The 14,252-nt window shown below is 43.6% G+C and overlaps 5 non-coding genes across 5 annotated transcripts; all 5 read right to left on the bottom strand.

Annotated features, from left to right (window-relative positions):
• Positions 1–4,819: 4,819 nt before the first annotated feature.
• trnav-aac (transfer RNA valine (anticodon AAC)) lies at positions 4,820–4,892 on the bottom strand. Its single transcript has one exon. It is a non-coding gene; the product is annotated as a tRNA-Val (tRNA).
• Positions 4,893–10,943: 6,051 nt separating this feature from the next.
• Positions 10,944–11,016, bottom strand: trnav-aac (transfer RNA valine (anticodon AAC)). Its single transcript has one exon. It is a non-coding gene; the product is annotated as a tRNA-Val (tRNA).
• Positions 11,017–12,191: 1,175 nt separating this feature from the next.
• On the bottom strand, positions 12,192–12,264 carry trnav-aac (transfer RNA valine (anticodon AAC)). Its single transcript has one exon. It is a non-coding gene; the product is annotated as a tRNA-Val (tRNA).
• Positions 12,265–13,439: 1,175 nt separating this feature from the next.
• On the bottom strand, positions 13,440–13,512 carry trnav-aac (transfer RNA valine (anticodon AAC)). Its single transcript has one exon. It is a non-coding gene; the product is annotated as a tRNA-Val (tRNA).
• Positions 13,513–14,100: 588 nt separating this feature from the next.
• trnav-cac (transfer RNA valine (anticodon CAC)) lies at positions 14,101–14,173 on the bottom strand. The gene has a single exon. It is a non-coding gene; the product is annotated as a tRNA-Val (tRNA).
• Positions 14,174–14,252: the final 79 nt, after the last annotated feature.

Genomic DNA, 14,252 nt, shown 5'->3' on the forward strand with positions numbered 1-14,252 from the left:
AGAAATATCTAAGGATGATCAATGGAAACAGGATGGACCTGAGCTCAATTTCCAGCCTCATAGCAAAGGGTCTGAAAACGTATGTATATAAGTTTTTTTTTAAATATTTTTTTCATTAATAAAACTATATGTTATCGCTTTGTCATTATGGGGTATTTCTGTATAGTACCCATTAACAACTAGCGGTCACAGCAAGCAGCTGTAATGAACGAAAATAATCTAGGTAGACTGCAAGGTTTAGACAAAACTCAACTGTTTCAAACCAAATGCTAGCCTCTGGGCATTGGAAATATTGAATATTACAAAATGTTTCCGCACGGTTTCGAACCGGGGACCTTTCGCGTGTGAGGCAAATGTGATAACCACTACAACTACAGAAACCTAATGTGTGAGAAACTAAGGGTGTGACTGACTTTCTCGTGTGAGGCGAACGTGATAACCACTACACTACCGAAACTACAATACAAAAAAGAGGAAGTCGGTGGAAAATATTAGGAATGCCCACAAGTCTACCTCACATAATATCCCAAATTCAGTCCCACAGAAAGAGCCATAATACCCATTAAAAACTAGCGGTCAAACAGGAAAATGGTTCCAATCGTTTTCTCCACCATTCATATTCCCCACGGGGGATTTTAAAAACACTTGAAATAAGGGCTGTGTTTCTTGTCAGCTTACCCTGGCATGGTAAACTATTTGAATCATTATGGACCTCAGGACCACACGTAGCAGGAATGTATTCAGAGCGCCCAAGCTAGCGCCACACATGCAGAGTGCGTTACTGACTAAAAAGGTATGCTGAATAGCAAATATTGAGAAGTGCGAAGGAAAAGCATGAATATCCGAAATTGGGACCAGAGTCCTAAGTGAATAGGCTTACTGTCCAATTTTTTTAAAATATGTTTCTTCCATCCCCGGTCCTCGAACCGGGGACCTTTCGCGTGTGAAGCAAACGTGATAACCACTACACTACTGGAAACCTAATGAGTGGAATTCAAAGGGTGTGACGGACTTTGGCTGGGTGGGACATTTATCGCTCTCAGAACCTAATGAAATCAGAAATTACTTAGTCCATTAATTAAGCAATAAGGCTTGAGAAGACGGGAATTATTGTGTCCCGCCGGCTCTTGGAAGAGGCTTGGTGGTTCAAAACTTCTTCCATTTAAGAGTGATGGAAGCCACTGTGTTCTTGGGTACCTTCAATGCTGCAGAAATGACCAATCATTTGAATTTACCAAAGGTGGACTCCAATCAAGTTGAAGAAACATCTAAGGATGATCAATGGAAACAGGATGAACCTGAGCTCAATTTCCAGCCTCATAGCAAAGGGTCTGAAAACGTATGTATATAAGTTTTTTTTAAATATTTTTTTCATTAATAAAAACTATATGTTATCGCTTTGTCATTATGGGGTATTCTGTATAGTACCCATTAACAACTAGCGGTCACAGCAAGCAGCTGTAATGACAGAAAATAATCTAGGTAGACTGCAAGGTTTAGACAAAACTCAACTGTTTCAAACCAAATGCTAGCCTCTGGGCATTGGGAAATATTGAATATTACAAAATGTTTCCGCACAGTTTCGAACCGGGGGACCTTTCGCGTGTGAGGCAAATGGTGATAACCACTACACTACGGAAACCTAATGTGTGGAAAACTAAGGGTGTGACTGACTTTCGCGTGTGAGGCGAACGTGATAACCACTACACTACCTGAAACTACAATACAAAAAGAGGAAGTCGTGGAAAATATTAGGAATGCCCACAAGTCTACCTCACATAATATCCCAAATTCAGTACCACAGAAAGAGCCATAATACCCATTAAAAACTAGCGGTCAAACAGGAAAATGGTTCCAATCGTTTTTCCACCATTCATATTCCCCACGGGGGATTTTAAAAACACTTGAAATAAGGGCTGTGTTTCTTGTCAGCTTACCCTGGCATGGTAAACTATTTGAATCATTATGGACCTCAGACCACACGTAGCAGGAATGTATTCAGAGCGCCCAAGCTAGCCACACATGCAGAGTGCGTTACGCGACTAAAAAAGGTATGTCTGAATAGCAAATATTGAGAAGTGCGAAGGAAAAGCATGAATTCCGAAATTGGGACCGAGTCCTAAGTGAATAGGCTTACTGTCCAATTTTTTTAAATATGTTTCCACCCGTCTCGAACCGGGGACCTTTCGCGTGTTAAGCAAACGTGATAACCACTACACTACGGAAACCTAATGAGTGGAATTCAAAGGGTGTGACTGACTTTGGCTGGGTGGGACATTTATCGCTCTCAGAACCTAATGAAATCAGAAATTACTTAGTCCATTAATTAAGCAATAAGGATTGAGAAGACGGGAATTATTGTGTGCCGCCGGCTCTTGGAAGAGGCTTGGTGGTTCAAACTTCTTCCATTTAAGAGTGATGGAAGCCACTGTGTTCTTGGGTACCTTCAATGCTGCAGAAATGACCAATCATTTGAATTTACCACAGGTGGACTCCAATCAAGTTAAAGAAATATCTAAGGATGATCAATGGAAACAGGATGGACCTGAGCTCAATTTCCAGCCTCATAGCAAAGGGTCTGGAAACGTATGTAAATAAGTTTTTTTTTTAATATTTTTTTCATTAATAAAAACTATATGTTATTGCTTTGTCATTATGGGGTATTGTGTATAGTACCCATTAAAAACTAGCGGTCACATCAAGCAGCTGTAATGACAGAAAATAATCTAGGTAGACTGCAAGGTTTAGACAAAACTCAACTGTTTCAAACCAAATGCTAGCCTCTGGGCATTGGGAAATATTGAATATTACAAAAATTTTCCTCACGGTTTGAAACCGGGGACCTTTCGCGTGTGAGGCGAACTTGATAACCACTACACTACGGAAACCTAATGTGTGGAAAACTAAGGGTGTGACTGACTTTCGCGTGTGAGGCGAACGTGATAACCACTACACTACTGAGACTACAATACAAAAAGAGGAAGTCGTGGAAAATATTAGGAATGCCCACAAGTCTACCTCACATAATATCCCAAATTGAGTACCACAGAAAGAGCCATAATACCCATTTAAACTAGCGGTCAAACAGGACAATGGTTCCAATCGTTTTTCCACCATTCATGTTCCCCACGGGGGATTTTAAAAACACTTGAAATAAGGGCTGTGTTTCTTGTCGGCTTACCCTGACATGGTAAACTATTTGAATCATTATGGACCTCAGACCACACGTAGCAGGAATGTATTCAGAGCGCCCAAGCTAGCCACACATGCAGAGTGCGTTATGCGACTAAAAAAGGTAAGTCTGAATAGCAAATATTGAGAAGTGCGAAGGAAAAGCATGAATTCCGAAATTGGGACAGAGTCCTAAGTGAATAGGCTTACTGTCCAATTTGTTAAAATGTGTTTCCGCCCGGTCTCGAACCGGGTACCTTTCACGTGTTTGGAGAATGTGATAACCACTACACTACGGAAACCTAAAGAGTGGAATTCAAAGGGTGTGGCTGACTTTGGCTGGGTGGGACATTTATCGCTCTCAGAACCTAATGAAATCAGAAATTACTTAGTCCATTAATTAAGCAATAAGGCTTGAGAAGCCGGGAATTATTGTGTGCCGCCGGCTCTTGGAAGAGGCTTGGTAGTTCAAAAGTTCTTCCATTTAAGAGTGATGGAAGCCACTGTGTTCTTGGGTACCTTCAATGCTGCAGAAATTACAAATCATTTGAATTTACCACAGGTGGACTCCAATCAAGTTGAAGAAACATCTAAGGATGATCAATGGAAACAGGATGGACCTGAGCTCAATTTCCAGCCTCATAGCAAAGGGCCTGAAAACGTATGTAAATAAGTTTTTTTAAATATTTTTTTCATTAATAAAAACTATATGTTATCGCTTTGCAATTATGGGGTATTGTGTATAGTACCCATTAAAAACGAGCGGTCACATCAAGCAGCTGTAATGACAGAAAACAATCTACATTTTTGTTTGTTTTACCTTGGATTATATTGCCATTTATTTGGATATATCCATTATAATGACCCTGATAAATGAATTTGCCTGGCTCAGAGAAGCTGTCAGTCTGGTCACATTCATACAGATCGCACGGAGGAGGTCCCCCAAAAAACGGCAACATTGATCCACAGGTCGGAGAGGTAGACAGCAAGGTTTAGACAAACCTGAACTGTTTCTAACCAAATGCTAGCCTCTGGGCATTGGGAAATATTGAATATTACAAAAATGTTCCGCACGGTTTCGAACCGGGGACCTTTCGCGTGTGAGGCGAACGTGATAACCACTACACTACGGAAACCTAATGTGTGGATAACTAAGGGTGTGACTGACTTTCGCGTGTGAGGCGAACGTGATAACCACTACACTACTGAGACTACAATACAAAAAGAGGAAGTTGTGGAAAATATTAGGAATGCCCACAAGTCTACCTCACATAATATCCCAAATTGAGTACCACAGAAAGAGCCATAATACCCATTAAAAACTAGCGGTCAAACAGGACAATGGTTCCAATCGTTTTTCCACCATTCATGTTCCCCACGGGGGATTTTAAAAACACTTGAAATAAGGGCTGTGTTTCTTGTCGGCTTACCCTGGCATGGTAAACTATTTGAATCATTATGGACCTCAGACCACACGTAGTAGGAATGTATTCAGAGCGCCCAAGCTAGCCACACATTCAGAGTGCGTTACGCGACTAAAAAGGTAAGTCTGAATAGCAAATATTGAGAAGTGCGAAGGAAAAGCATGAATTCCGAAATTGGGACAGAGTCCTAAGTGAATAGGCTTACTGTCCAATTTGTTAAAACGTGTTTCCGCCCGGTCTCGATCCGGGGACCTTTCGCGTGTTAGGCAAATGTGATAACCACTACACTACGGAAACCTAAAGAGTAAAATTCAAAGGGTGTGGCTGACTTTGGCTGGGTGGGACATTTGTCGCTCTCAGAACCTAATGAAATCAGAAATGACTTAGTCCATTAATTAAGCAATAATGCTTGAGAAGCCGGGAATTATTGTGTGCCGCCGGCTCTTGGAAGAGGCTTGGTGGTTCAAAACTTCTTCCATTTAAGAGTGATGGAAGCCACTGTGTTCTTGGGTACCTTCAATGCTGCAGAAATGACCAATCATTTGAATTAACCACAGGTGGATTCCAATCAAGTTGAAGAAACATCTAAGGATGATCAATGGAAACAGGATGGACCTGAGCTCAATTTCCAGCCTCATAGCAAAGGGTCTGAAAACGTATGTAAATACGTTTTTTTTTAAATGTTTTTTTCATTAATAAAAACTATATGTTATCGCTTTGTCATTTTTTTATTTTATTTTTTATTTCACCTTTATTTAACCAGGTAGGCTAGTTGAGAACAAGTTCTCATTTGCAACTGCGACCTGGCCAAGATAAAGCATAGCAGTGTGAGCAGACAACAAAGAGTTACACATGGAGTAAACAATTAACAAGTCAATAACACAGTAGAAACCAAAGGGGGAGTCTATATACAATGTGTGCAAAAGGCATGAGGAGGTAGGCAAATAATTACAATTTTGCAGATTAACACTGGAGTGATGAATGATCAGATGGTCATGTACAGGTAGAGATATTGGTGTGCAAAAGAGCAGAAAAGTAAATAAATAAAAACAGTATGGGGATGAGGTAGGTGAGAAAGGGTGTGTTATTTACCAATAGACTATGTACAGCTGCAGCGATCGGTTAGCCGCTCAGATAGCTGATGTTTGAAGTTGGTGAGGGAGATAAAAGTCTCCAACTTCAGCGATTTTTGCAATTCGTTCCAGTCACAGGCAGCAGAGTACTGGAACGAAAGGCGGCCAAATGAGGTGTTGGCTTTAGGGATGATCAGTGAGATACACCTGCTGGAGCGCGTGCTACGGATGGGTGTTGCCATCGTGACCAGTGAGCTGAGATAAGGCGGAGCTTTACCTAGCATGGACTTGTAGATGACCTGGAGCCAGTGGGTCTGGCGACGAATATGTAGCGAGGGCCAGCCGACTAGAGCATACAAGTCGCAGTGGTGGGTGGTATAAGGTGCTTTAGTGACGAAACGGATGGCACTGTGATAGACTGCATCCAGTTTGCTGAGTAGAGTGTTGGAAGCCATTTTGTAGATGACATCGCCGAAGTCGAGGATCGGTAGGATAGTCAGTTTTACTAGGGTAAGCTTGGCGGCGTGAGTGAAGGAGGCTTTGTTGCGGAATAGAAAGCCGACTCTTGATTTGATTTTCGATTGGAGATGTTTGATATGAGTCTGGAAGGAGAGTTTGCAGTCTAGCCAGACACCTAGGTACTTATAGACGTCCACATATTCTAGGTCGGAACCATCCAGGGTGGTGATGCTAGTCGGGCATGCGGGTGCAGGCAGCGACCGGTTGAAAAGCATGCATTTGGTTTTACTAGCGTTTAAGAGCAGTTGGAGGCCACGGAAGGAGTGTTGTATGGCATTGAAGCTTGTTTGGAGGTTAGATAGCACAGTGTCCAAAGACGGGCCGAAGGTATATAGAATGGTGTCGTCTGCATAGAGGTGGATCAGGGAATCGCCCGCAGCAAGAGCAACATCATTGATATACAGAGAGAAAAGAGTCGGCCCGAGAATTGAACCCTGTGGCACCCCCATAGAGACTGCCAGAGGACCAGACAGCATGCCCTCCGATTTGACGCACTGAACTCTGTCTGCAAAGTAATTGGTGAACCAGGCAAGGCAGTCATCCGAAAAACCGAGGCTCCTGAGTCTGCCGATAAGAATATGGTGATTGACAGAGTCGAAAGCCTTGGCAAGGTCGATGAAGACGGCTGCACAGTACTGAATTTTATCGATGGCGGTTATGATATCGTTGAGTACCTTGAGTGTGGCTGAGGTGCACCCATGACCGGCTCGGAAACCAGATTGCACAGCGGAGAAGGTGCGTGGGATTCGAGATGGTCAGTGACCTGTTTGTTGACTTGGCTTTCGAAGACCTTAGATAGGCAGGGCAGGATGGATATAGGTCTGTAACAGTTTGGGTCCAGGGTGTCTCCCCCTTTGAAGAGGGGGATGACTGCGGCAGCTTTCCAATCCTTGGGGATCTCAGACGATATGAAAGAGAGGTTGAACAGGCTGGTAATAGGGGTTGCGACAATGATGGCTGATAGTTTCAGAAATAGAGGGTCCAGATTGTCAAGCCCAGCTGATTTGTACGGGTCCAGGTTTTGCAGCTCTTTCAGAACATCTGCTATCTGGATTTGGTTAAAGGAGAACCTGGAGAGGCTTGGGCGAGGAGCTGCGGGGGGGGGCGGAGCTGTTGGCCGAGGTTGAAGTAGCCAGGCGGAAGGCATGGCCAGCCGTTGAGAAATGCTTATTGAAGTTTTCGATAATCGTGGATTTATCAGTGGTGACCGTGTTACCTAGCCTCAGTGCATTGGGCAGCTGGGAGGAGGTGCTCTTGTTCTCCATGGACTTCACGGTGTCCCAGAACTTTTTGGAGTTGGAGCTACAGGATGCAAACTTCTGCCTGAAGAAGCTGGCCTTAGCTTTCCTGACTGACTGCGTGTATTGGTTCCGGACTTCCCTGAACAGTTGCATATCACGGGGACTATTCGATGCTATTGCAGTCCGCCACAGGATGTTTTTGTGCTGGTCGAGGGCCGTCAGGTCTGGGGTGAACCAAGGGCTGTATCTGTTCTTAGTTCTGCATTTTTTGAACGGAGCATGCTTATCTAAAATGGTGAGGAAGTTACTTTTAAAGAATGACCAGGCATCCTCAACTGACGGGATGAGGTCGATGTCCTTCCAGGATACCCGGGCCAGGTCGATTAGAAAGGCCTGCTCACAGAAGTGTTTTAGGGAGCGTTTGACAGTGATGAGGGGTGGTCGTTTGACTGCGGCTCCGTAGCGGATACAGGCAATGAGGCAGTGATCGCTGAGATCCTGGTTGAAGACAGCGGAGGTGTATTTGGAGGGCCAGTTGGTCAGGATGACGTCTATGAGGGTGCCCTTGTTTACAGAGTTAGGGTTGTACCTGGTGGGTTCCTTGATGATTTGTGTGAGATTGAGGGCATCTAGCTTAGATTGTAGGACTGGCGAGGTGTTAAGCATATCCCAGTTTAGGTCACCTAACAGAACAAACTCTGAAGCTAGATGGGGGGCGATCAATTCACAAATGGTGTCCAGGGCACAGCTGGGAGCTGAGGGGGGTCGGTAGCAGGCGGCAACCGTGAGAGACTTATTTCTGGAGAGAGTAATTTTCAAAATTAGTAGTTCGAACTGTTTGGGTATGGACCTGGAAAGTATGACATTACTTTGCAGGCTATCTCTGCAGTAAACTGCAACTCCGCCCCCTTTGGCAGTTCTATCTTGACGGAAGATGTTATAGTTGGGTATGGAAATCTCTGAATTTTTGGTGGCCTTCCTGAGCCAGGATTCAGACACAGCAAGGACATCAGGGTTAGCAGAGTGTGCTAAAGCAGTGAGTAAAACAAACTTAGGGAGGAGGCTTCTGATGTTGACATGCATGAAACCAAGGCTTTTTCGATCACAGAAGTCAACAAATGAGGGTGCCTGGGGACATGCAGGGCCTGGGTTTACCTCCACATCACCCGCGGAACAGAGAAGGAGTAGTATGAGGGTGCGGCTAAAGGCTATCAAAACTGGTCGCCTAGAGCGTTGGGGACAGAGAATAAGAGGAGCAGGTTTCTGGGCATGGTAGAATATATTCAGGGCATAATGCGCAGACAGGGGTATGGTGGGGTGCGGGTACAGCGGAGGTAAGCCCAGGCACTGGGTGATGATGAGGGAGGTTGTATCTCTGGACATGCTGGTAGTAATGGGTGAGGTCACCGCATGTGTGGGAGGTGGGACAAAGGAGTTATCAGGGGCGTGAAGAGTGGAACTAGGGGCTCCATTGTGAACTAAAACAATGATAACTAACCTGAACAACAGTATACAAGGCATATTGACATTTGAGAGAGACATACAGCGAGGCATACAGTAATCACAGGTGTTGAATTGGGAAAGCTAGCTAAAACAGTAGGTGAGACAACAGCTAATCAGCTAGCACAACAACAGCAGGTAAAATGGCGTAGACTAGGCAACGGGGCCAACAGATAGAACAAACAAGCAGAATGGAGTACCGTGATTAATGGACAGTCCAGCGTGCATCAGCTATGTAGCCAAGAGATCAGTGTCCAGGGGGCAGCGGTGGATGGGGCAGGGAAGCTGGCCTGGCGAGTGTTATCCAGGTTAAAAAAAGACTAACAATGACTAAATAGCTTGTAGCTAGTTAGCTGGTTAGCTTCTGGAGGTTCTTGAGTGTGTTCTAAAAATAAATAAAAAATAATAGTGATTCCGTATCACATTGGGTGAGGCAGGTTTCCGGAAGGTATAAACAAATTAAAAGTCAAAAGAGATAAAAAGTAAATATGGGTCCGGTGAGCGTTTGAGACGCGGCGATTCAGGCGGTTAGCAGGCCTGTGCTAACAAGCTAACAGTTTGTAGGCCCGGGCTAGACAAGGTAGCAGTTAGCGGGCCGGAGCTGGACAAGCTAGCAGTTAGCAGGCCGAATTAGCAAGCAGGGAGATAGCGAGGGCTAGAGAGTTAGCCTTTGGGGGACGTCGCGATGGGGTGAGTCTGTTTATTCCTCTTCATGCGATGACATCGGTAGACCGGTCGTGGGCCCGGGTATTGTAGCTCAGGAGTAGCACAGGTGCTACGGCCGGGCTAGCTTCAAGCTAAGTGGGTGGAAACGCTAGCCAGGAGTAATCCGAGGTTGCGGTTTAGCTAGATAGCTAGTTGCTGAAAAATCCAGCTGAAAGATGTTCCATTTGTGGTGGGAATCCGGGGATGAAAAATAAATAGGTCCGTTGTGCTCTGGTTAAAGTCGCGTTGTACGAACAGGCGAGAGCTTTCCGAACTACAGGTTAGCTGATGACCGGTTAGCTGGAGACCGCTAGCATACCCGCTGGTTAGCTGGCTAGCTTCAGTTGAGGGGTCCCGAAGTAAATATAAATACTTTAGGAAAAATAGCTACATTGGGTGAGTCGGGTTGCAGGAGAGTATTTGGAAGCTTAGGGTTTAGCAAAATGTTTTCAAAGAGATATGTGGAGAAAATATGTAAAAAACGAAAAATAAACGATATATACAGGGACACGACAGGACAGGACGACCTACTGCTACGCCATCTTGGGCTAATTACGGGGTATTATGGGGTATTGTGTATAGTACCCATTAAAAACTAGCGGTCACATCAAGCAGCTGTAATGACAGAAAATAATCTAGGTAGACTGCAAGGTTTAGACAAAACTCAACTGTTTCAAACCAAATGCTAGCCTCTGGGCATTGGGAAATATTGAATATTACAAAATGATTCCCCACGGTTTCGAACCGGGGACCTTTCGCGTGTGAGGCGAACGTGATAACCACTACACTACGGAAACCTAATGTGTAGAAAAGTAAGGGTGTGACTGACTTTCGCGTGTGAGGCGAACGTGATGACCACTACACTACTGAAACTACAATACAAAAAGAGGAAGTCGTGGAAAATATTAGGAATGCCCACAAGTCTACCTCACATAATATCCCAAATTGAGTACCACAGAAAGAGCCATAATACCCATTAAAAACTAGCGGTCAAACAGGAAAATGGTTCCAATCGTTTTTCCACCATTCATATTCCCCACGGGGGATTTTAAAAACACTTGAAATAAGGGCTGTGTTTCTTGTCAGCTTACCCTGGCATGGTAAACTATTTGAATCATTATGGACCTCAGACCACACGTAGCAGGAATGTATTCAGAGCGCCCAAGCTAGCCACACATGCAGAGTGCGTTACGCGACTAAAAAAGGTACGTCTGAATAGCAAATATTGAGAAGTGCGAAGGAAAAGCATGAATTCCGAAATTGGGACCGAGTCCTAAGTGAATAGGCTTACTGTCCAATTTTTTAAAATATGTTTCCGCCCGGTCTTAAACCGGGGACCTTTCGCGTGTTAAGCGAACGTGATAACCACTACACTACGGAAACCTAATGAGTGGAATTCAAAGGGTGTGGCTGACTTTGGCTGGGTGGGACGTTTATCGCTCTCAGAACCTAATGAAATCAGAAATTACTTAGTCCATTAATTAAGCAATAAGGCTTGAGAAGCAGGGAATTATTGTGTGCCGCCGGCTCTTGGAAGAGGCTTGGTGGTTCAAAACTTCTTCCATTTAAGAGTGATGGAAGCCACTGTGTTCTTGGGTACCTTCAATGCTGCAGAAATGACCAATCATTTGAATTTACCACAGGTGGACTCCAATCAAGTTGAAGAAACATCTAAGGATGATCAATGGAAACATGATGAACCTGAGCTCAATTTCCAGCCTCATAGCAAAGGGTCTGAAAACGTATGTAAATACATTTTTTTTTAAATATTTTTTTCATTAATAAAAACTATATGTTATCGCTTTGTCATTATGGGGTATTGTGTATAGTACCCATTAACAACTAGCGGTCACATCAAGCAGCTGTAATGACAGAAAATAATCTAGGTAGACTGCAAGGTTTAGACAAAACTCAACTGTTTCAAACCAAATGCTAGCCTCTGGGCATTGGGAAATATTGAATATTACAAAAATGTTTCCGCACGGTTTCGAACCGGGGACCTTTCGCGTGTGAGGCGAATGTGATAACCACTGCACTACGAAAACCTAATGTGTGGAAAACTAAGGGTGTGACTGACTTTCGCGTGTGAGGCGAACGTGATAACCACTACACTACTGAAACTACAATACAAAAAGAGGAAGTCGTGGAAAATATTAGGAATGCCCACAAGTCTACCTCACATAATATCCCAAATTGAGTACCACAGAAAGAGCCATAATACCCATTAAAAACTAGCGGTCAAACAGGAAAATGGTTCCAATCGTTTTTCCACCATTCATATTCCACACAGGGGATTTTAAAAACACTTGAAATAAGGGCTGTGTTTCTTGTCAGCTTACCCTGGCATGGTAAACTATTTGAATCATTATGGACCTCAGACCACACGTAGCAGGAATGTATTCAGAGCGCCCAAGCTAGCCACACATGCAGAGTGCGTTACGCGACTAAAAAAGGTACGTCTGAATAGCAAATATTGAGAAGTGCGAAGGAAAAGCATGAATTCCGAAATTGGGACCGAGTCCTAAGTGAATAGGCTTACTGTCCAATTTTTTTAAATATGTTTCCGCCCGGTCTTAAACCGGGGACCTTTCGCGTGTTAAGCGAACGTGATAACCACTACACTACGGAAACCTAATGAGTGGAATTCAAAGGGTGTGGCTGACTTTGGCTGGGTGGGACGTTTATCGCTCTCAGAACCTAATGAAATCAGAAATTACTTAGTCCATTAATTAAGCAATAAGGCTTGAGAAGCCGGGAATTATTGTGTGCCGCCGGCTCTTGGAAGAGGCTTGGTGGTTCAAAACTTCTTCCATTTAAGAGTGATGGAAGCCACTGTGTTCTTGGGTACCTTCAATGCTGCAGAAATGACCAATCATTTGAATTTACCACAGGTGGACTCCAATCAAGTTGAAGAAACATCTAAGGATGATCAATGGAAACATGATGAACCTGAGCTCAATTTCCAGCCTCATAGCAAAGGGTCTGAAAACGTATGTAAATACATTTTTTTTTAAATATTTTTTTCATTAATAAAAACTATATGTTATCGCTTTGTCATTATGGGGTATTGTGTATAGTACCCATTAACAACTAGCGGTCACATCAAGCAGCTGTAATGACAGAAAATAATCTAGGTAGACTGCAAGGTTTAGACAAAACTCAACTGTTTCAAACCAAATGCTAGCCTCTGGGCATTGGGAAATATTGAATATTACAAAAATGTTTCCGCACGGTTTCGAACCGGGGACCTTTCGCGTGTGAGGCGAATGTGATAACCACTGCACTACGAAAACCTAATGTGTGGAAAACTAAGGGTGTGACTGACTTTCGCGTGTGAGGCGAACGTGATAACCACTACACTACTGAAACTACAATACAAAAAGAGGAAGTCGTGGAAAATATTAGGAATGCCCACAAGTCTACCTCACATAATATCCCAAATTGAGTACCACAGAAAGAGCCATAATACCCATTAAAAACTAGCGGTCAAACAGGAAAATGGTTCCAATCGTTTTTCCACCATTCATATTCCACACAGGGGATTTTAAAAACACTTGAAATAAGGGCTGTGTTTCTTGTCAGCTTACCCTGGCATGGTAAACTATTTGAATCATTATGGACCTCAGACCACACGTAGCAGGAATGTATTCAGAGCGCCCAAGCTAGCCACACATGCAGAGTGCGTTACGCGACTAAAAAAGGTACGTCTGAATAGCAAATATTGAGAAGTGCGAAGGAAAAGCATGAATTCCGAAATTGGGACCGAGTCCTAAGTGAATAGGCTTACTGTCCAATTTTTTAAAATATGTTTCCGCCCGGTCTTAAACCGGGGACCTTTCGCGTGTTAAGCGAACGTGATAACCACTACACTACGGAAACCTAATGAGTGGAATTCAAAGGGTGTGGCTGACTTTGGCTGGGTGGGACGTTTATCGCTCTCAGAACCTAATGAAATCAGAAATTACTTAGTCCATTAATTAAGCAATAAGGCTTGAGAAGCCGGGAATTATTGTGTGCCGCCGGCTCTTGGAAGAGGCTTGGTGGTTCAAAACTTCTTCCATTTAAGAGTGATGGAAGCCACTGTGTTCTTGGGTACCTTCAATGCTGCAGAAATGACCAATCATTTGAATTTACCACAGGTGGACTCCAATCAAGTTGAAGAAACATCTAAGGATGATCAATGGAAACATGATGAACCTGAGCTCAATTTCCAGCCTCATAGCAAAGGGTCTGAAAACGTATGTAAATACATTTTTTTTTAAATATTTTTTTCATTAATAAAAACTATATGTTATCGCTTTGTCATTATGGGGTATTGTGTATAGTACCCATTAACAACTAGCGGTCACATCAAGCAGCTGTAATGACAGAAAATAATCTAGGTAGACTGCAAGGTTTAGACAAAACTCAACTGTTTCAAACCAAATGCTAGCCTCTGGGCATTGGGAAATATTGAATATTACAAAATGTTTCCGCACGGTTTCGAACCGGGGACCTTTCGCGTGTGAGGCGAATGTGATAACCACTACACTACGAAAACCTAATGTGTGGAAAACTAAGGGTGTGACTGACTTTCGCGTGTGAGGCGAACGTGATAACCACTACACTACTGAAACTAC

The sequence above is a fragment of the Oncorhynchus kisutch genome, unplaced genomic scaffold (genome assembly GCF_002021735.2).
Source record: "Oncorhynchus kisutch isolate 150728-3 unplaced genomic scaffold, Okis_V2 scaffold1714, whole genome shotgun sequence".
Classification (NCBI taxonomy): domain Eukaryota; kingdom Metazoa; phylum Chordata; class Actinopteri; order Salmoniformes; family Salmonidae; genus Oncorhynchus; species Oncorhynchus kisutch.